Source organism: Dipodomys merriami, unplaced genomic scaffold, assembly GCF_024711535.1.
Source record: "Dipodomys merriami isolate MVZ:Mamm:240054 unplaced genomic scaffold, mDipMer1.0.p SCAF_16, whole genome shotgun sequence".
Classification (NCBI taxonomy): Eukaryota; Metazoa; Chordata; class Mammalia; order Rodentia; family Heteromyidae; genus Dipodomys; species Dipodomys merriami.
In genome coordinates, this window is record NW_027202937.1 from 4,257,449 (window position 1) to 4,279,608 (window position 22,160).

Genomic DNA, 22,160 nt, shown 5'->3' on the forward strand with positions numbered 1-22,160 from the left:
GGTCCAGTTGTGGGGCCTGAACTTTGGGCCTGGGCGCTGTCCCTCAGCTCTTCAGCTCAAGGCTAGCGCTCTACCACTTGAGCCACAGCATCACTTTGGCTTTTTTCTTTTTGCTTATGTGGTGCTGAGGAATCGAACCCAGGGCTTCATGCATGCAAGGCAAGCGCTCTACCACTGAGCCACCTTCCCAGCCCCCCCCTACATTGAGTTTTATAAATCATCCAAGACAAAAGTTATAAAACTTCTTTGTTGGGATAAAATGTGAGTTCTGAGTTCACTTCCCAGTTCCTGGAACTGAGGCTTCTGTATTCTGTTCCAGATTTACATGGTAGAAATGATTACAAGATTCACTCCAATGACTTGCCTTAATTTTATTGTGAGCAATATGTATACAACAACAGTAAGAGAAATAAGTGCATGAGAAGCTTAAGTCCACAGTCCAAAGTTATTAGTCACAAATTTGGGAAAAAGAGGCCTATGGATTCCCTTTTCTAAATATTAATTGTTTATTTCACCATTCATCCCTGATCTAAACAGACCTTAAACTGCTCCTTCTTACTATGTTCTCATAAAGGATTATAAACCAGAGAGGAGGCCGGTTTAAACAAAGCAACCAGAAAGTAAGCAATCTTCTTCTCCTTCTCTCTGGCTTACAGCTTGTTTTGTCTGTTAGGGAACTTTCCTCTTCAAGGTCAAATAGAGGTCATTCTCTGCTTTTTTTGAGGTATGGGTGGCTTCACATAATTTGCTCATTTTTACTGCTGAGAATAACCATCCATTTGCCCAAATAACTAACTAGGACCTCCCAAACATAGAGACTGGGGGGTGGGACAGGGACTCTGGAAAGTGTGTGTGTGTGGGGAGAGATGGTGGTGGTTCTCATCTCATTGAATACAAAGCTAACTAGTTCAAGTCTTATTAAATGTTGGACCAACACTTCCAATTTAGAGAAAGAAGATGGAAATGTGGCATAGAAGAATTCTAATCACTGTGTAGAATAAATCGTACCAACATGACACTAAAACTGTCAACGGGGTGGAAAAAGGGATGAAATACCATTAATAATATAACAGCAGTGCTTATTTTTTCACATGAGGAAAATTCCATTACAACAAACAGCCCAGGGCTTTCAAATGGCTTTTGTTCAAGATCAGTTATAAAGAATATATTGCTAGTGATGATATTCTGGATCTTAAGATGAAACCTAGATGGTTTTTTAAAAAGCAAGAACATCTGAGAGAGGGAAGTTACCATAGGGCTATGTGTGAATAACCTCTTCTATGCCAAGTTTAAAACAGACTTTCGCTGGATGCTGGTGGCTTACACCTGTAATTCTAGCTACTCAGTAGGCTGAGATCTGAGGATCCTGGTTCAAAGCTAGCCCAGGCAGGAAAGTCCATGAGACTCATCTCCAATTAGCCACCAGAAAAAACAAAAACTCAGAAGCCTCACCTGGGCTTTCAGTTTGCTTTTTTCCCTTTGGAAAAGCACAAACTACAAACTTTTGCAGGTTTTACGAGATTTCTTTTTTCCACTAGTACCAGTTTTGAGCTCAGGATCTCAAGATGGCTTGGTTTGTTTGCTTAGGTAGTGCTCTACCACCAGCTTTTTGCAGGTTAGTTTTGGAGATGGAATCTCATAAACATTTCTTCCTGGCTTGGCTTCAAACCATGATCCTTGGATCTGAGCCTCCTGAGCAGTTAGAATTACAGGCATGAGCCACCAGAGTCCAGCTTACAAGATTCATTTTGAAAGCTTAATTTGTAAATTGCCTTTCTAGGATTCATCTTCCTTTTGATTCTACCATGATTTGGGTCTTACTGTAGGCAGCTTTTTTTATTTTTATTTTTAATGGAGCCCATTGTGTGTATATAAGCTCCCCGTAAAGCTTGAGATAATTTATAAAAAATAGAAATTTAGCTGGGCACTGTTGGCTACCCAAGAGGCTGAGATCGGAGGATCACTATTTGAAGCCAACCCAAGCAGGAAAGCCCTTCAGACTCTTATCTCCCATTAACCACCAGAAAACCAGAAGTGGAGCCCTGGTGCTAAAGCACCAGTCTTGAGTACAAAAGCTCAGGGACACTGACCAGGCCCCCCAGTTTAAGCCCCATGACCAACAAAAACAAAACAACAATAAGAGAATAGAAATTTGTTTTCTTATAATCTGGAACCTAGGAAGTCCAAGATCAAGGTGCTGGCAGATAGCTATTCAGCAGGCAGAGATCCAAATATCAGGGTTCAGTCAGCCTGAGCAGGAAAGTCCATAAAACTCTTATCTTGTTAACCAGCAAAAAATAGGAGTGGAACAGTGACTCAAGTGGTAGAGTGAAATCATGAATGAAAGATCAAGCCAGGGTACAAGCCCCTGAATTCAACTGGCACACACATGCACATGCATGTGCATGCATATACACACAGAAAAATAAGATTAGGAATAATCCATGAAATGGAATTGTTTTTGTTGTTGTTGGTCATAGGGCTTGAACCCTGGGCCTCAGTGCTGTCCCAGAGCTCTTTAGCTCTAGGCTAGGCTCTACCACTTGAGCCACAATGCCACTTCGGGTTTTCTGAGTGGTTTAATGGAGATAAGAGTCTCATGGACTTTCCTTTCTGGGCTGGCTTTGAACTATGATCCTCAGATCTCAGCCTCCTGAGTAGCTAGGATTACAGGTGTGAACCAGTGGTGCTTGGCTGCAATGAAATTATTATTCTGCCATAAAAGGAAGAAGAGCCTGGTGCCAGTGGAATTACACCTGTAATTCTAGCTACTCAGAAGGCTGAGATCTGAGGATCGCAGTTCAAAGCCAGCCCAGGAAGGAAAGGCTAGCCCAGGAAGGAAAGGCTGTGAAACTAGAAAACTGGAAGTGGTGCTGTGGCTCAAGTGGTAGAGTACTTGCTTTGAAGAGCTCACAGACAGTGTCCAGGTTCAGAGTTCAAGCCCCATGACCGACCCTCCCCCCCCCCAAAAAAAGGAGCAAGAGCGGATAAAATGCTGCCTCTTGAGAATATTGGTTAAGAGATAGAAGTTAGAGGGGCTGGGAAGGTGGCTCAGTGGTAGAGTGCTTGCCTTGCACGCATGAGGCCCTGGGTTCGATTCCTCAGCACCACATAAGCAGAAAAAGCTGGTGCTGTGGCTCAAGTGGTAGAGCACTAGCCTTGAGCTGAAGAGCTGAGGGACAGTGCCCAGGCCCAGAGTTCAGGCACCATGACTGGCAAAAAAAAAAAAAAAAAAAAAAAAAAAAAGAGATAGAAGTTAGAAATAAAAGTCACATCTGGGTGCTGGTGGCTCATGCCTGTAATCCTAGCTACTCAGGAGGCTGAGATCTGAGGATTGAGATTCAAAGCCAGCCTGGGAAGGAAAGTCCATAAGAATCTTTTTTTTTTTTTTTTTTTTTTTGGGTCCGGTTGTGGGGCCTGAACTCTGGGCCTGGGCGCTGTCCCTCAGCTCTTCAGCTCAAGGCTAGCGCTCTACCACTTGAGCCACAGCGCCACTTCTGGCTTTTTGCTTATGTGGTACTGAGGAATCGAACCCAGGGCCTCATGCATGCAAGGCAAGCACTCTACCACTGAGCCACCTTCCCAGCCCCTCCATAAGAATCTTAATCTCCAATTAACCACCAGAAAACTGGAAGTGGTGCATGTGGTAGAGTGCTCATCATGAGCTGAAGAGCTGAGATACAGCACCCAGGCCCAGCGTTCAAGCAAAACCACCACCACCAACAACAACAAAAAGAAAAGAAAAAAAAAAGTCATGTTAGATGATTCCATTTTTATGAACTATCTTGACCCACTAAATGGAGAAGAAGAGGTAGATTAGTAATTAGTGGGGGCTGGGTAGGAGAATGGATGAGCTGCTAGTTTTATCTTTGGCATATAAACTTTTTTTTTTTTTTTTTTGTGGATTATGGGGCCTGAACTCTGGGTCTGAGCGCTGTCCCTCAGCTCTTCAGCTCAAGGCTAATACTGTACCACTGGAGCCATAGCGCAACTACCGGCTTTTTCTGCTTATGTGGTGCTGGGGAATGGAATCCAGGGCCTCTTGCATGCAAGGCACTGAGCCACCTTCCCAGCCCAAACATTTTTTTTTTTTCAGTAGTGATTTAAACTAGTTGATGGCTTTTTTGGGGGTCTAGGTGGGGGGAAGGGCTACTGGATAATCTACTAAATATCCTGCATTTACAAAAAAAATGACTTAAACTGAGAACCTCTTCATAACCTGGAACCCGTTTTCTCTCTGGCTAGAAACGTTTTTTCTCTGGCTAGGAACATGACCGAACCCAGATAGCAATCTCTTCATATTACTAAACAAAGCCCAGTTGGGCCTCCAGTCTTGAGTAAGGCCAACTCTCTCAACACCATCCTGAGAAGACTTTGGGTTGATGGGAGTGACAGTATATTATGCTGCTTTATTGGTTTTAAAACAGTTCTATAAATGTTTTAGTTTCATCGCTTTGGTTCTTACAGACTCAAGGACAGCAAAGAAGCGAGGGCTGGAGAAAGATCCTACAGTCCCTTGTTTCCAGGGTTTTCCTTACCTGAGATGCCTGTGCCTTCTTCTGCAACAGAGACTCGGGTCACACCCAGATCTACCCCCTCCCTTTGGCCCTGTTGCCTCTCCAGGCTTCCCCCTGAATCACTGGGCAAGCAGAAGCAGGTATGGTGTCTTCAAACATGCTCTTTCACTCTATTTCTCCATCAACTTCCCCAGTACTTAAGATGCTCTACCTTTCACACACATTAAAAAGAAAGAATCAGGGCTGGGAATGTGGCTTAGTGGTATAGTGCTTGCCTAGCATGCATGAAGCACTAGGTTCAATTCCTCAGTACCACATACACAGAAAAAGCTGGAAGTGGTGCCATGGCTCAAGTGGCAGAGTGCTTGCCTTGAGCAAAAGCAGCTTAGGGACAGTGCCCAGGCCCAGAGTTCAAGCCCCAGAACTGGCAAAAAAAAATAAAATAATCTGGAGGACTCCATGTCTTTTAAGAATTACCGAATATATTGCCTTGTATTTTCCCTCAAATGCAAATTTTCTCTCAAAGAGGACACATTTTCATTTCCAAATGGGTTATAGATTAAAGATAATTTCGACTGTTTCACTCCAGAAACAATTACCCTTAGCACAATACAGAAAGAATGCCCACTGGCCCTAAAACAATTTCTTCCAGCTATGAATTTGTCACATTTCCATTCAGTACTTATTTGTTCCTGAGATAGGTAAATAACCCATGTAACATCAGAAATGGTCTTTCTCTTGGGAAATCTAATGACAGTCTGGATGGCTGAAAGGGACCAGAAAGGTCTTAGATCTAACTACAAACAAATGAAGGAACCCAGCTTGACAGTTCTGGCAGAGGGGCTGAGGGAACAAGCAATGAGCTGGGAATTTCCTCCAGCACCTGACAAGTGAGTCCAAGCCCTCCCAGTAGGAGGGGCCTGGGAACTGCCCAGCTCCTAATTCTAGTAGTTTTCCCTGTGTTGCAGAGACTGAGATAGCCAGTAGTGAAGGGAGTGGATTTGGGTTCAGGTTGGCCTGGTTGCAAATTGAAGCGAGTTATATAATTTCTTGGAGCCTCATTTCAGTCTGCATCTGTAAAATGAGGATAATGATGATGATGATATGGGAGCTGATTAAGTTAAAATAAAAATGCATGTCTAGTATGCAGCACAGCCAGGAACCTAAAAAGTGTTCAATAGATGCTGAATTTTACTGCAGAGGAAAGTTCTGATCATTTTGTGTCACTAACTCAGCTGCTTCATCATTTGTTTTCTTTCTCAGCATTTTTTTTTTCTTTTTGCCAGTCCTGGGGCTTGAACTCAGGGCCTGGCACTGTCTCTGAGCTTCTTTTGCTCAAGGCTAACACTCTACCACTTGAGCTACAGCTCCACTTTTGACTTTTTTTGGGGGGGGATGGGGTGGGTATTAATTGGACTTTCCTGCCCTGGCTGGGTTTGAATGTCAATCCTAATCTCAATCCTTAGACTTCAGTTTCCTGCCACTCTGCCACATCCCCAGGTCCGAAAATTACCTTTGAAAAGTGTTTTAGCCAGGTGCCAGTGGCTGACACCTGTAAACCTACCTGAGATCTGAGGATCACAGTTCAAAGCCAGCCCAGGCAGTAAAGTCCGTGAGATTCTTATCTCCAATTAACCACCAGAAAACTGGAACTGGTGCTATGGTTCAAGTGGTAGAGCACTCGCCTTGAGCTGAAGAGCTCAGGGACAGCGTCTAGGCCCAGAGTTCAAGCCCCATGACCGTCCCCCCGCCAAAAAAAAGTGTTTTAGGCCAGGTGATAGTGGTTCATGCCTACAATCCTAGTTACTCATGAGACCTGGAGGATCTGTTAGAAGCCAGCAAGACTCCATCTTCACAATTAAACAGCAAAAAGCTGGATAAGAGGCATGGTTCAAGTGATAAGAACACCAAGCAAGAAAGTTGACAGTGCGAGGCTCTGAGTTCAAGCTCCAGAATCAGCACTTCCTCCCAAAATCTTGGGGAAACATGCCGGAATGAAAGATCAGGATCTAATGGATCAGACCCTATGGGGTCTTCCATCACTATCACCATCACGGAGGGAGGGTGGGCTTTGCACCAGCATTGGGACTTTTTCAGTCCAACTCGGATTTCAAAGATGTGAGGTAATACTTTAATATCATCCATCCTCCCTCTGATTCTTATTCTAAAATTCCCCAAGCAGGACTGGGAGAGTTCAATTACTCACCCATTAAGTAAGGGTTGATCTCATTGGCCAACTACACTCTTTATTTGCATTTATCCGTGCTTTTGGGTCTGTAGATAATTTTTTGCTTGAATCAGTTAAGGCTCTGGGGACTTAATTGCTTGGGAAATGGGGGCAGGCATAGCAGGCAACTCCATTCACAGATAATCAACATCTTGCCTGTCTAGCTCTTCTCAGGTTTATAATATTGACTCATTTAACCCTTACATTAACATGACACTCAGCCTCGCCAATCCGTCCCATTTTCAGGCAAGGAAACAGAACCAAGTGAGCTTAAGTTACCTGCTAGAGCTCAGATCCCCCAAGGCTAACCATTTAGCTAGACCTCCGCTCTGCTGGGGGAGGGGGGAGTGTATATATGGGCGTGCATGGAAAGGGAAGGTTACAAACTGCCCTGGGCTGTGTGGTAACAATAGCCCCCAGAGCCAGATCCCAAATCCTCTGCCCCATTTCCGGTTCAGGAGCTCTAAAGCCTCAGAGGTCAATTTCTGCATTTACCCAGGAGCCATTTACTTACTTTCCTTATCTGCTCGGGTTCTCTGACTGCCCCAGGGAAGAGCTGCGGAGCAAAAGGTTTCACCTGCTCGGTGGCTCGCTCTAGGTGAGGGGCAGGGGTGAAGGGATAGAGGTTTCTAAGCTGTGTGCTTTCCCCAGGTCTCAAGTGAGCCCCCTTCCTCCCTGCCCCCCCCCCCGCCCCGCCTCCCGCAGCAGAGGCGCTCAAGCCTGGCTGTCGGTCTTAGTGAGAGATGAGGATGTCCTTACGTGGGTTTCTCCGAGTTCCTAGCAGGAGTTGGTGAGAGGTGGTGGGCCGGGGAAGGGTTCAGGATCCCCACTCCTTAAACAAAGAAAGCACAACAGGACTTGAGAAGGGAAAGCCAGGCGGAGCCCTGCAGGGATAAATGCACTGGACCCGGGCCTTACTCTAAAGGCCATGACAGGGGTGTCCAGGCTGGGAGGAGGGGGCGAGGCTCTGGCCTGGGAAGAAGGGTGGTGTGGTGGTGGCACCAGCAGGCCTTGGCCCGGCGCAATCCAGACGAGCAATGACTGAAGACTGAGTTTGGGGTGAGCCTCACTGGCCCAGTCCCCGGGCTTTCTGGGGAAGAGCTGGGTACGGGAGGACGCCGGCCACACGCGCAATAGCCCAGCGTCCCCCCTCTTTTTTGGGGGGGTGGGAGGGAGAGGAGGGCTCCGTGGTCCAGATGCCGCAGAATTGGTAGAATTAGGCGGGAGGGCTTGACATCACGGAACTATGGAGAGCCGTTACCCCGCAAAAACACGAAATCCTCGCGGCTGCTGGCAGCCGACTCCCCCGCCCATGACCTCATGCTTTAAGCGCCCGTGTGAGCCTTCCCCGCCCCGTCCACACCCAGGGCCCGAGTGGGGTGAGGGGGCGGCGGCGGGGTCCGCAGCGCGCACGGATGGATGGGGGGCGCACTAAAACGGGGTGCAGCGCTCCCCTCATGCAAAAAAAATCTCAACAAAACCCACCACGAGCCCTTCCCTCGAACCCGGTGCCAGGGGGCCGATGTAGCCGAACCACATCTGGTTTACATTTCCTAGGGCCAGAAGCCCCGGGAAATGTTGGGGGGTCCCCGGCTAGGTTCCCCACACCTGGACCGATCGTCAGCTGCGCCCGGCCGGGCTGCCGGGGTTTGAGCCCCCGGCTGGCGGCCGTTCCGCCCCGCGCCCTGTCCCCCCCCCGCCCCCCGCGGCTCCGGGGCTGGGTGCCGCGGTTTCCCCCGCAGAGAAGGAGGCGGGGACAGCGCGCGGAGCGCCGCGGGCTCGGGTTTCCGCACCGAGGCCGAGCAGCCCCGGGCGGCGGCCGGCCTCCTCCCGGCACCACGTTCCACAGTCATGGCGCGCGAGGAGGGGCGAGCGGCGCGCCCGCACCCGCGCCCCCTCCCCCGGCGCCCACCCGCCCTCCGCCGCCGGCCCCGGCCCCTCTCCCAGGCGCCCTCCCTCCCGCCCCGGCCCGCGGCGCGGCGCAGATGGAGACCGCTCCCCGCCCCCCCAGCCCCCTTCCCCGGAGCCCCAGCCCCCCCCCCCGGCCCCCGGCCCCGCTCCCCGCCTGGACCTCGGCATCTTTGCACATCTGTACATAAACCAGAGCCCAGATCCCGAGCGTTACAGTAACCGGGACGGCCACGCAGGAAGCCATCCTGCCCCGGCCCGGGCCTCGATTTCCCGGCCACGCCGCACAAGCCGGCGGCGCCCTGGGGCTGACAGGTTCCCCCCCTCCCGCACCCCGCTCCCCGGCGCGGGGTCGCAGCTCGGCCCGGCGGCCCCAGCCTCCTCCCGCCGACAAAAGGTGCGGCCGCCCGCACTCGCCCAGCGCGCCAACCCCGCCGGGCTGCCCCCGCCGGGCAGGCGGCCGAACAATGCGCCGAAGGCCCGCGGCCGCCCCGCGGAGCGCGGCTTCCCGGGGGGCCGGGGGGTGGTGTGGGAGCGGGCGGGGGGGGCTCCCCGGGAGGACCCCGGCCGGCGGCGCGGCCCGGGCGCCCGACACCTTACTTCCTGCTTCCCCGCCCGCGGCCGGAGCCGGCTCTGCGGAGGGATACGGCTCCCCTCCCCGCCCCTCCCCTCCCCGCCCCGCTCCCCTCCCCCGCCTCCCCCTCTTTTTTTTCTCCTCCTGTGCACCCCCCAACACCCCGCCTTTCTCCTTTTGCAAGAAAATAATTTGACAGTCGATTTGCTGACAGGGGAGGAATTTGCATCCTGGTTTTTTTTTTTTTTTTAAAAAAAGGCCGAGAGGAGCTTGGGAACGGTTGCTAGGGGTGGGTAATGGGTGAAGGAGGGGGTGCTGGGGAGCGGATCGGGGGGCTGAGGGGCGGGGGCGGGCGTGGGGGAGCCACGCACAAGGTAAGGCCAGGTTAGCGCTGGCGCGGGCCCGAGTGGGCTGCGACCAGGGGAGGGGCGAGCGGTCCATCTGTATTCCTGTCCCCCCTGCGCGCACACCCCTTCCCTCGGAGCGATGGCCGGGAGGCGGTGCGTGCAGACGGGAGTAAGTTTCCTGGCGGGGAGGGTGGGTGCACGCGCGCAGCCCGGCCCTGCGAATTTCTATCGGGGAGGGCGAGAGGCTGGATGCGGAGAGTTTGGAGTTGCAGGCGGTTGGAGGGCAGGCCGGGGAGCCGGGCTGGGGGAACGGGGCCGGCAGGGGCTGCAGGCCGGGTGGGCGCTGGTAGCCAGGAGTAAGTTTCCAGGATTGGGGGAGAGAGAGAGGAAAGAGAGAGAGAGAAGCCTGCACGCCGGCTGGCTGGCGAGTAAGTTTCAGGCCGGGGAGGGCGCGTGGGGAGGGGGAAAGAGAGAGGGAGGGAGGGAAGGGAGGGAGGGAGGGAAAGGGTGCATGTATATAGCAGGGGGAGGGGGGACCAGATTTCCTGCGGGGAGGCTGAATGCATATGGAGAGTAGATTTCCTGGAGGGAGGGTGGAGGCGTAGACCGACCGAGTAAGTTTCTTGCTGGGGTGGCAAGGTGGGTGCTTTGGGAATCCTGAGCTTGCCACTGTGTGTGTGTGTGTGTGTGTGTGTGTGAGTGGGGCGCACGGTATTTTTGGGGTGTGTGTGAGGGTGAGGAGGGCCCAGGCTCCCTGCTGGGGAGAGGGGCTTGCATCTGGGGAGTATGTTTCCTGGCGGAGCGATATTTGTTTACAGGCTGAGGACAGTACTGTAAGTGAGTAGTGCTGCTGAGAAGGCGGCTGACATAAATTAATATTGAAATTACTCCCCAGCAGCGCTGCTCGCCCCCCGCGACGACGCCCCCCGAGTGGAGACCGGTCTGGTCCGATTGCCCGTGCACTTGTTGCAGAAACAGCCAAGGTAAGGCAGAAAGCTTATTAAGTTTCATTATGAAAAGGAAAAAAAAAAGAGAGAGATGAGTTGGCTCCGGGGGTTGCTCGGTGGAGAAGGTGGGGGTGGGGTGGGGAGAAGGGGGGGCAGAGGACCAGGCTCCCGGCCGCCCCGGTTACTTTCCTGGGAGCCGCGGGGCCTTCTCCCCGGCTGCTGCCCCTCTTCCCCGCTCCCTCTCTTGGGCTGCACACCCCGCATCCCAGCCCCCGGGGGAGGGGTGGGTGGGCGCTGTAACGGGCCACCCCGGCTCCCGGGGGTGAGGATGGGGCTGGGGCTGGAGGTGTGTTGGCCGTGGAAGGTGGTGATGTTACAAAGCCTTCATTCTTCCAGCCCAGAAACCGCAGGACCCTGGGGATGTGCCTTTTGGTGGTGGGTTTTTTTTTCTTCTTCTTTTTTCTTGACGTGCATCTGCGGGCTCGGTGGGGGTTGGGTGCTCCCCCCCACAGGTGAGAGAAGCGTGTAAGAAGGTGAACTTGCCTCTCCCCCCCACCTCCCCCACCTCTCCTTGGCTCATCCAACTTCAGTTTGAAAGAGTGGGAAGTTACTGCTTGGTGGTCTTAAAGAAAAGAGACATTACAATCCAACCTCACCACTCCTCAGTGGCTGGAAAGCTCAGAACACCTGGCAGGCAGTGCCCCCTCGGCCTCCCCGGCCCTGGGCCCGAGCATGTGCGCCTACCCCCCCTCCGGTTAAAAAGCCACCCCCCTCTGGCTCGTCGGGGTGCCTTCCACCAGGCTGCCAGAACCAGCTTCGCGGAAACTCTTTCGCCAGACAAAACGCTGCTTTGGCCAGTGAAGGTGTTGAAGTGCTTGCTACCAGCGTGGCCTGGGCTGTCTGTGTGTGCACGGGAGTCAAGGAGGATTGGGCCGGCCAGGCCTGGCCCAGGAGGTCAGTAAATGAGCAGCAGCCTCCTGAGAGCTGATGGTGTGGTCTTTTCCAGCATGGAGGCAGGAGCTGGAAGAGAAGGAGTTTGAAGTTGTCCCAGTCAGTCCCAGCCTTCTTGCAAGGAGCTGTGTGATAGAGTTGGATTTTTCATGCCCAAAGGTAACAAGCCAGAGAACTCAGCACTTAACTGGTTAACCAGCAATGCTTGCCTCTCCTTGCTTCTGCTTTCCTGGCTCTCTGCCTGCTGGGTTTTGCAGGAGAAACTGTAGGTCTTAGCTGTCAGGCACCTTGATGGTTCTGGGAGTTGCGCTTCGCCAGGGTTATTTTAGCACCAGAGGGTCCAGCCCAGGGATGGTCAGTAGGACTGGGAAATGGCCACCAGTGTGGTTAGTGGAAGTTGGGTAAGCCTCCCCCAATTCTGCACACCCGATCAGTTCTTGCAGGGGGAAAAAATGGATTAAGGGAAAGAAAAACCAAATCTCTCTGTATGTTACTTATTGTGGATAGTGTTTTTTTTTTTCCTTTTCTTTCCCACCATCCGATTTCAAGATGTAAGGGTTGGCTATTTGGCAGTTTCAGAGCTGAGTTGATTGGGAATTAAATATTTGTGCCATTTATCATATATTCCTAATGAAAGTGTCTACTAAACAAATTCGTTATTATTTGGACCCAATGAAAATCTTGAGTCTGGTTGGTATATAGGCAGGGAAGGTAAAGGAAATCTTTGTGAAGACCCCATGGTGGAATTATTTACATTCTTAATCTCAAAGCCAAGAGCAGTCATTCATTTTTTTTTCCTTCCTCTTATATTTATGAGATTTATTTTATTGTCTTGCTTTGGCCATTAATCAAGTTACAGTTGCTTTTTTTTTCTTTTCTACTGAGAATGTTCATGGGGTAATAAAAATTTGAAAGCCCATGAATCATTATTCATTCTTTTAAAAAATATTGTGGTGATTGTGAGGATTTGATTTATAGGAATTGATACTGGGAGTGACACGCCTCTTTGGACCCCGCCCTGGTAGGCATGTCCATTTTTGCCAAGGGATTGTTTAGAAGTCAGCTTGACATCTCAGAAAAAAAAAAAAGAGAACCGTTTCCTTTTGGTTCTAAGCATTGAGAAGATTAATTTTTACAGGTTCATAGTGAATGTGGGCCTTTCACTGCTTGGTAAGCAGGCTTCGGATGTGTGATGGTACTATGTAGAATTTATGAGCTTGCTGTGAAAACAGTTCTGTGAACTGGGTAGAAAGTACTCAATTTTGCCTCCTCTAAGCTGTGTGGGCCTTTGGTTTTTGTTGAGTTTGGCGCTTAGGTTGTAGAGAAAGGGACAGGTTGATGTTCTTTGGTGCTTATATAATAAAATATGTGGGCACAAAGGCAAAGCATATTTCTAATTTTCTTTGCCTTTTACATTGATGGGTAAGTTGATCATGATATCAAAAAGCCTTGGGAAGGCATAAGGATCCTCTCTGTAAGGTTGGTGAATCAGAAAGTGATAACATTGTCTTGGGCCTAATCACTGGCTCAAATTTACAGTATTTGTGAAGTAATGAGATTCCCCCCCTTTCTCCCCCCCCCCCCTTGGGACTTGAAGTCAGGGTCAGGGCTCTTTTGCTCAAGGCTAGCACAGGACAGCTTGAGCCACAACTCCACTTCTGGCTTTTTTTGTTGTTTAATTGGAGATAAGAGGCTCATGTACATCCCTGGTAGGGCTGGCTTCAAACCAGGATTCTCAGATCTCAGCCTCCTGAGTAGCTAGGATCACATGCGTGAGCCACCAGCGCCAGCTTAATGAGGAATATTTAAAAGGTGGTTTGATGCCTAAAGACTGGGGAACCTGTCCCAATTAGAAAAATCCACGAAGGTACCAATTTGTAAGCATAGAAAGGCTTTGCTTTTGTTTTTGTTTTTGATGTAGATCCTGTGGCTTGAACTCAGGGCCTAGGCCCTATCTCTCATCTTTTGCTCAAGACTAAGCACTCTACCACTTGAGACACAGATTCACTTTTGGCTTTTTAGATAGTTTTGTAGACTCTCACAGACTTTCCTGCCTGAGCTGGCTGCAAACTGTGATCCTCAGATCTCAACTTCCTGTGTAGCTGGGATTTACAGACATGAGCCATTGGCCCCTGACTTTGGATTTTTTTTTAATTAAAAAAAAAAAAACAACATGATTCGATCCCCAAATTCCTTTCTGGCTCTGAAATAATGTGGGCGAGGCAAGGCTCCAGAGATTTTGAGCGTTAGTATCTTCCTGGACCAACGGCCTGATTGCTTCATGGACTCCAGGGAGTTTATTAACTTCTGCTTTTGTCCTTCTCATGGAGAAAATGGATTTGTATTTTGACATTCCAGAAAAATCTCTTGATCATCAGCTACAAGGAGTTACTAAGGAAAGTCTCCTACTGACTTTGACAAAAATTGGCCAATTAGAATATGAAAGTAGAGAGAGGAGGGGAGAACAATCCCAGTCACCAAAAACTAATTTGAGCTCATTTTAGAAGTTTCTCTCCAGCAGGGTGCTGGTGGCTCACGCCTGTAATCCTAGCTACTCAGGAGGCTGAGATCTGAGGATCGCGGTTCAAAGCCAGCCCAGGCAGGAGAGACCGTGAGACTCCTATCTCCAATAAGCCACTAGAAAACCGGAAGTGGCGCTGTAGCTCAAGTGGTAGAGCGCTCGCCTTGAGCTGAAGAGCTGAGGGACAGCGCCCAGGCCCAGAGTTCAAGCCCCACAACCGACAAAAAAAAAAAAAAAAAAAAAAAAAGGCCGGGCGCTGGTGGCTCATGCCTGTAATCCTAGCTACTCAGGAGGCTGAGATCTGAGGATCGCGGTTCAAAGCCAGCCCGGGCAGGAGAGACCGTGAGACTCCTATCTCCAATAAACCACCAGAAAACCGGAAGTGGCGCTGTAGCTCAAGTGGTAGAGTGCTCGCCTTGAGCTGAAGAGCTGAGGGACAGCGCCCAGGCCCAGAGTTCAAGCCCCACGACCGACCAAAAAAAAAAAAAAAAAAAAAAAAAGAAGTTTCTCTCCAGCCAACTGATGAACAGGTGACATGCTTGGTCAGTTGATCTGTTATCTCTAGGCAGCAGATAACTTTTGGGAAGAGAAGGGGACCCTAAAAGCTCTATGTGGCCCTGTCCACTTACTGCAGAGAATTCAGAGGTAGGCAGTTGGGATTTGTCTGAATTGTGGGATTTTTTTTTCCCCTTCGGTCGTGGGGCATGAACTCTGGGCCTGGGTGAGGTCCCTCAGCTCTTCAGCTCAAGGCTAGGTCTACCACTTGAGCTACAGTACTACTTCGGCTTTTTCTGTTCGTGTGGTGCTGAGGAATTGAACCCAGGTCCTCATGCATGCAAGGCAAGCACTCTACCACTGAGCTACCTTCCCAAGCAATTTCTGACCTTATAAAACTGTATGATTAGCTGTGGCTAATGCATATAATTCTAGCTACTTAGAAGGTTAAGATCTGGAGGGTTGCAACTGAAAGCCAGTCTGGGAGAAAAATCCAGGTGACCTATCTCCAATGAAATACCAAAGAGCTAGGCTGGAGGCATGGTTCAAGTGTAGGGACCCAACCAAGCAAGTTAAACAAGTTCAAGGCCCTGAGTTCAAATCCTGGTAGTGATAAAAATTAAACAACAGCCAGGTGCCATGGCCCATGCCTGTAATCCTAGCTACTCGGGAGGCTGAGATCTGAGGATTGCGGTTCAAAGCCAGCCTACCCAAGCAGGAAAATCCATGAGACTTTTATCTCCAACAAACAACCCAGAAAACTGGAAGTGGTGCTGTGGCTCAAGTGGCAGAGCGCTAGCCTTGAGCTAAAGAGCTGAGGGACAGCACCCAGGCCCAGAGTTCAAGCCTTACAACTGACGGAAAAGAAAGAAAGAAAGAAAAAAGTAGTATAGTTTTCATAAAGTAAATTGCCCTGTGGCTCTCTTAGTAAGTCTTTTCTTTTAACTTAAAGAACAACAAAATGCCTGTGTGATACTTTCTAAGAATTTCAAGTTGTTAGAGTAGCTTTTTGCAGGACTTTGAATTTAGTAATTTGGATGAGGAAATGGATGGTTTGGGAGTTTTCCTCATAGAAGGCAATAAACTGACAATAAACTGGAGTGGAGTATGTTGAACTCTTGGACTGTTGGTGTGGTAACATAATTTTTTTGGGGCGAGGGGGTAGAGGAAAAGAATCTCTGAGCGTGAATGGCTGTGGGTCACAGAATGAGATCACAGTCATGTCCGTTCATGAGCAGTCCTGTTTGGTCAGGTACAGTGGTTCATGTCTGTAATCCTGGCTCATGTCTGTAATCCTAGTAGGAAGCTAGACCCCCATCTCAATTACAACATCAAGAAAGCTGGATGTGGTGGTTCACCTGTGCTTCTGATTTAAGAGGGAAGCAGAAGGGCTGGGAAGGTGGCTCAGTGGTAGAGTGCCTGCCTTGAGCTGAAGAGCTGAGGGACAGCACCCAGGCCCAGAGTTCAGGCCCCACAACTGACCAAAAAAAAAAAAAAGAAGAGGGAAACAGAAGTAGAAGGATTGGGATCCAAGCCAACCTGGGCAAAAACTTACTAGCCTGGGCTGGGAAGGTGGCTCAGTGGTAGAGCGCTTGCCTTGCATGCATGAGGTCCTGGGTTCAATTCCTCAGCCCCACATAAGCAAAAAGAAAAAAGCCGGAAGTGGCGCTGTGGCTCAAGTAGTAGAGCACTAGCCTTGAGCTGAAGAGCTGAGGGACAGCGCACAGGCCCAGAGTTCAGGCCCATGACCAGACCTCAAAAAACAAACAACAACAACAACAACAAAAAATCCTAGCCTGACCAGAAAAAAAATACCTAAAGCAAAAAGGACTGTGTACCTGACTCAGGTGGTAGAGTGCCTGCCTAGCAAGTTTGAGGCCTAGTATTCATTCCTCTAAAAGGAGGCCTGATTTATTCACTCATGCATTAAGCAGCTACTTATTGCTAGGCACTGTGTCCCTTTCTATCCATCTGTCCTGGCCAACATACAGTCTAGGGGCAGAAAGAAATCTCCCTAGTAAACTGTGATAAATGCCCTGATGAAATGACAAAAGGAACAACAGATGGAGGAGGAGCTAAATGAAGCACCTGGACCTGGGAGCTGAGGGGGAGGGGCGGGGCAGCCCGGGAACCCAACAGGCAGGGCAGTCTGGAAACGCTGGAACTCAGGAAAGTTTGAATTTCTTTTCTATGGTAGTGGAAAGCCACTGGAAGTTTGGAGCTGGAAGTGAACGGCCTACTCACCCTTAAAGCAGATTGCTTCTGAAAAGGGGAGAGTGAGATAGGGCAGGGGGTGTGGAAGACCTGGTAAAGAAGCAGTTTTTGGAATGAAAATAGCATAACAAAACCCACTAACACTTGATGTTGGTAGCTTATGCCTGGAATCCTAGCTACTCTGGAGGCTGAGGCCTGAGGATCACAGATCGAAGCCAGCCCGGGCAGGAAAGTCCATGAGACTCTTCTTTTTAATTAACCACCAAAAAGCTAGAAGTGAAGCTGTGGCTCAAATGGGAGAGCACCAGTCTTGAGCGGAAAACGATAAGGGAAAGTGCAAGACCAGGAGTTCAAGTTCTAGCCCCAGCACAAAAGCTAAACAACTCCACTAAAAAACGATGAAAGGAGAGAAGGGATTTATCAAAGAGTAAAGGAGTTAATTTGATCACAGTACATCACAATGAAACTCCTTTGTAGCATTCGTTTGCTACTGAAGAAGCATGGATAAATAGAAAAGGGGCTGGGAACATGGCTTAGTGGTAGAGTGCTTGCCTAGCATGCATGAAGCCCCGGGTTCGATTCCTCAGTACCACATACACAGAAAAAACTGGAAGTGGTGCCATGGCTCAAGTGGTAGAACACTAGCTTTGAGCAAAAGCAGCTCAGGGACAGTGCCCAGGCCCTGAGTTCAAGCCCAGGACTGGCAAAAACAAAAACAAAAACCAAAAGAGAAAATTAAAAAGGAAGAAGCAGCATTTGGAAGGCCATGTACTTAGAAGGCAGAGATAGGAAGATCTCCATCTCAGGCTGGTATGGGCAAAAACACCAGTTTCTATCTGGGAAGTGAACCAAAGGCAAAAGGCTTGAGTCGAGTGATAGAGCACTTGCCTGGCAAGTGTGAGGCTAAGTTCAAGTCTTGGTATGGGGTGGGGATTTGGAGAGGCGAAGTGTCAGAGGTGTCTGGAGAAGCACTGGTGGGCATGAGATACACACTGGGTGGAATTGTGGGGTTGCTGTTGGCTTTGGTTGGGGTGAGGATGGGCAGAAGGGATACGGGGAAACTGAAGTACAGATGGTGATGTTACCTGCTAAGATGAACGAGGACCACGAGAGGGAGGGGCACAATCGAGATGGTTCTATGTGAGTACCACAGCCGTAGGATGGCTGTGAGACTCAAGGTGGAGATGTCGTGTGCATAGTCCGATTGAGTGCCCAGGGCCAAACGAAGCAGCTGGGCAAGGGATAAAAGTATAGGCACCATCAGCAAGATGTTATTGAAATGTGAATGAGATACAGAGAGAGAAAGGGACAGAGAGAGAGAGAGAGAGAGAGAGAGAGGGAGAGAGAGAGGGAGAGAGAGACTTATGGAGGATGGTATATGTTCAATATTTCATAAGTTGGCAAGATAGAAAAGACACTTCGGAGCCTGGTATTAGTGGCTCATGCCTGTAAACCTAGCTATTCTTAAGTCTGAGATCTGAGGATTGTGGTTCAAAGCCAGTCCTGGCAGGAATAAACGTGAGACTTACCTCCAATAAGCCACCAGAAAACTGGAAGTGGTGCTGTGGCTCAAGTGGTAGAGCACTCACCTTGAGCTGAAGAGCTCAGGGACGGCGCCCAGGCCCAGAGTTCAAGCCCCACGACTGACAAAAATAAAATGAAGGCAAAGAGCTACCTGTCCTGCGGGGCTACCTCTCATGAAAATATCTCCTAGGCCCGGCAGACCTGAGCAGCCTGCAGCCACGGGCTCCTCGTGGGGAAGTGGGTAGGCGAACAGGGAGTCTGAAGATCGCCCCGAGGCTCTGGATAAGGGAGCCCGCGAGTGTGTCTCGCATCTGTAACAGGAGGGTGATACCATCTGTCGCCTCCCTTCTTAGAGTCACATAATGTACGGAAAGTGCTTTGTAAACGCGTCGTACACAGGCCTGTCTCCTTTTCACATATAAAATCTGGCAATCCACTTCCTCCAACTTCCCGAAGCTTCTTGTCCCAGTGTTCACCAGGCTCTCCCGCTGTTCCTGGTCTGCTTTTAGCCACCTTCTGTTTGGGGTTAAGCGCTGGGCAATCCCTTTAGTGAAATAGCTCTGAGGGTTGGAAGGCTGGCCTGGGAAATGTTGGCTGGGATTGGTTCAAGCGTCCATTCCACACTTGAGAATTTGAGATTCAAGGGGCCAAAGCACAGGAGGCTCCCTCCTCAGGAACCCGGTCTCATAACCGAGGCCATAACCGAGGTTCCCTGCTTCATATGTGCAGTCTTTGAAAGCTTTTATAGAAAAGGAAAAGAACAAGCCAGCGTTGCTACCCAAGGATGGTTAACAGGGGTGTGGTTTGAGTTCTCCTGTTTTGCCTTTTTTTTTTTTTTTTTTACCTTGGGACCTAACAAACTCCCTTAATAGTCAACCTAAGGATAGAATAATGAGACTGCTTCTTCGCTCTTGGGGTTGGCTCTTCCTTTTTGCTTTCTTAATTGGGTGATGTGTGCGAGCTAGGGCTTTTCAAGAGGAACCTGAGTGCGTTTCAGGGGGGCCTCTTGTCTTTTGAAGGGTGCGGGCGTCTTTGGGAGCCAGCAGACTTTCTGGATGCCTGTGGGTGCCATCGGGGGCCAGGGGCTGCCTTGGGGTCAAGGTTGTGGAACCTTGGGCCTCTGCTGCCCTTGGCTTCTGGAACTCTCCTTGTCAGGTTATTAGGGTCAGCCTTGTGGACTAGACTGGGAGCTGGGAAGGGGTGTGCTGCTGGGCCCTTTCAGTTTTGTAGTCTGAGCATTTAGCCAGGCGAGCCTAGCTGCTGGTGAGTGCTGGGAAAAAAAAAAAAAAGCTTCCTTATATAAGAATCAGCTGGTTTAATTTTTTTCCCCTTGTTATCTCATCTCTTGTTTTCTCCCCTTTAGTTCTTGTTGGAGGGAGAAATCTAGGCCTCTTTTTCTACCAGGCCTAGACCTCGCAGCCGCTGAGGCAGATCTGCCCAGAGAAATATTTCCTTTCCCTCATATTTCCCTCATCTTTGCAGCCTTAAGCCCCGGTGCTTTAGCTGAGCTCTCCAATGCAAATGATGTCCCATCCCCCAACCCTTTTAATAAGTGACATTTTGTTAAATCAGTTATTCAAGGCCTTATCTATATTTCTGTCTGTGCTGGCTTAGTCAAAATAGGAAAGAGAGGGAATATTAGATTTCTTCACCCACCCACCCTCCTCCTTCCCCTTGGAGCAACTCTACGTAAGATTTCTGAGAAGAGAGGGGGTGATGGGGGGGGGGAGGGCAGCAGCGTTGCTCGCAGTAAAATGCAGAGGGCTTTGCCTTGTAGCCGGTGCTGTTTTGCAGCAGCTGTGATTTTTCCATTTTTCTTTTTCTTTCTGTTTTGATTAGTGAAACTCATTGTGCTGCGGGGTTGGGATGGTGTGGGGTGGGGGTGGGGGGGGCCAAGGAACAACATTTCCGGGGAGAGCTGGGAGGGGCCAGAGGAGAAGGGATTTATTGAAAATATATGTCTACTTCTGCTACGATAAAGCGGCAGGCATGTAAAAATACAACAGGGACATCATTGTTGTGGTAATGTAGGCAGAGCTCGCGCGGGTTCTCATTAACCGAGCTCAGCCCACGTGGAAGAGGGGGTGGAGGAGGGGGTGGAGGAGGGGGGTGGCCAGGCTGCTTTGAGAGTTGGGGTATTCAATAATAGCAGAAACTCAGGGGGGATTGTCTTCATCTCCCGCCCCCCGCCCCCCCTCCCAAGCTGCCTTTGCCTGCCTTTCTCCCATTCAGTTTGTAACCTTTTTTTTCTTTTAAAGCTGCTGGCTGGATGTTGTGATTTCACTCCCCTTTCAACCCTCTCCCCCCTGCCAAAAAAATGCAGGAAGGACTGTGTAATTTTTCAAGTTAGAGAGAATTAAAATAAATTCTTCTCTTGGGAACTCAAAGGAGAATTTTGGCAATACACTGTGAGTCAGAGATTGGATTATATCTCTTGCATCCCAGAGAGCAGCCTGGCTGGGGGGTGGGGGAAGATGAATTTGCATATCCCTAGGGTATCAGAATTAGGGGTCCAGACCCAGTTAATAGAAGTAGCTACTATTTTAGAGAACTTACTTGGGTGTCGGGCCTTGTGCAGATAATTTAACCACTTTCTCTTCTCACTGTTGTTAAGAAGCAGTGGGGATAGGGGGGAGGGGTGCCTGCCTACGTTATGTTTGGGGAAACTGAGGCTTGCGACTTTTCAGTGACTTGCTTAAGAATACGCAAGGGCTACGTTGTGGAGCGGGTATGCTAAGTTTGCAAATGATCACTCACTGTATTTATTGATCGTGAACTATGATTATCGGGCTATGTTGTCGGTCCAGAATTGGCTAGTGGCGCGCTCTCTGTGTCCTGGTAGATTTTAAGGACCTGGCAGAATGTGGGCTGAGAGCTGGGAGAGTCTCAGAGAATCTTTCTCTGGCTTCAGGACGGAGCTGTCATTCTGAGGAGCACCCGGGTTAGGTGTTATAATCTTGTTAGAAGAGGCCAGGGCTCTGCCCTTCCCTGCTGGGGCACAGTCATTGGGCGGCTTCCTGTCCATCCCTTCCCTTCTCATTAGCACCCTGGCTTTCCAGATTGAAAGCTAGAGAGTAAATAAAATAAAAGATGTGAAAAATGCCCTCCCTGAGAACGCAAAGCTATACTTTACTCTGACCAGCCTCAGGGAGAGGTCAGCGCAGGCCCTCTGGCTGGACCTGCACTTGAGTGTGTGTGTGTGTGTGTGTGTGTGTGTGTGTGTGTGTGTGTGTGTGTGTGTGTGTGTGTGTGTGTGTGTGTGAGAGAGAGAGAGAGAGAGAGAGAGAGAGAGAGAGAGAGAGAGAGAGAGAGAGAGAATGTGTGTGTGTGGTCACAGAATACTTCCTGGTGAACTTCCCCAAATGTTTGCAGCTCATTGCTGGTGGATCTGCCCTGATTGGTGGGATGTTTAGGGGGTAGGAGGATCTCCCAGAGAGCTCCAATGTTCTCCATGACTTTGGAAAGTCACTTTTCTCTTCCTAAACTTTCACTCTTCTTGAGATGGTCACATCCACATGCATGGGGCTTGGAAGAGATGAAGCGCATGTGGAACATTTCCTCTTATTCTCTTTCCACCCTTTATGCTTGTGATTCTATTTCCTCTGCTTTCTTCATTTCTGTTAGCTGTCAGTGTAACCTTGAAAATTGATCTTTTTCCTACTTGGCTAGCCTCCCCTCCCCTCCCTTTCCCTCCTCTTCCCTTCCCTTCCTCCCCTCCCTTCCCTTTCCCCTCCCTTCCTCCATCCTTCCTTCCCTTCCTTTCTCCCTCCCAATCTTCCTCTCCTTTCCTCCCTTCCTTTCTCCCTCCCAGTCTTCTCCTTCTCTCCCTTCTTCTCTCTTTCCCTCCCTTCTTCTCTCCCTCCCGCCCTCCCCTATTTATATATCACTCCTAGAGTTTGGAGAGATGTTAAAAATCATAGCTTAGCATTTGGGGG

General features: G+C 49.7%; 1 protein-coding gene across 9 annotated transcripts in view; it reads left to right on the forward strand.

The window, feature by feature from the left end:
- Positions 1 to 9,423: 9,423 nt before the first annotated feature.
- Positions 9,424 to 22,160, forward strand: part of Trerf1 (transcriptional regulating factor 1) — a 166,356-nt gene continuing 153,619 nt past the window's right edge. For 3 of the 9 annotated variants that reach the window (XM_070023733.1, XM_070023741.1, XM_070023742.1), the window contains exons 1-3: positions 9,887 to 10,001; positions 10,469 to 10,556; positions 11,527 to 11,630. The gene's annotated coding sequence lies outside the window, so the exon portion shown is untranslated. Of the gene's footprint in view, positions 9,516 to 9,886; positions 10,002 to 10,104; positions 10,213 to 10,468; positions 10,557 to 11,526; positions 11,631 to 22,160 lie in introns of those variants that run through there. The other 6 variants (XM_070023737.1, XM_070023736.1, XM_070023735.1 and 3 more) reach the window with 6 other exon arrangements.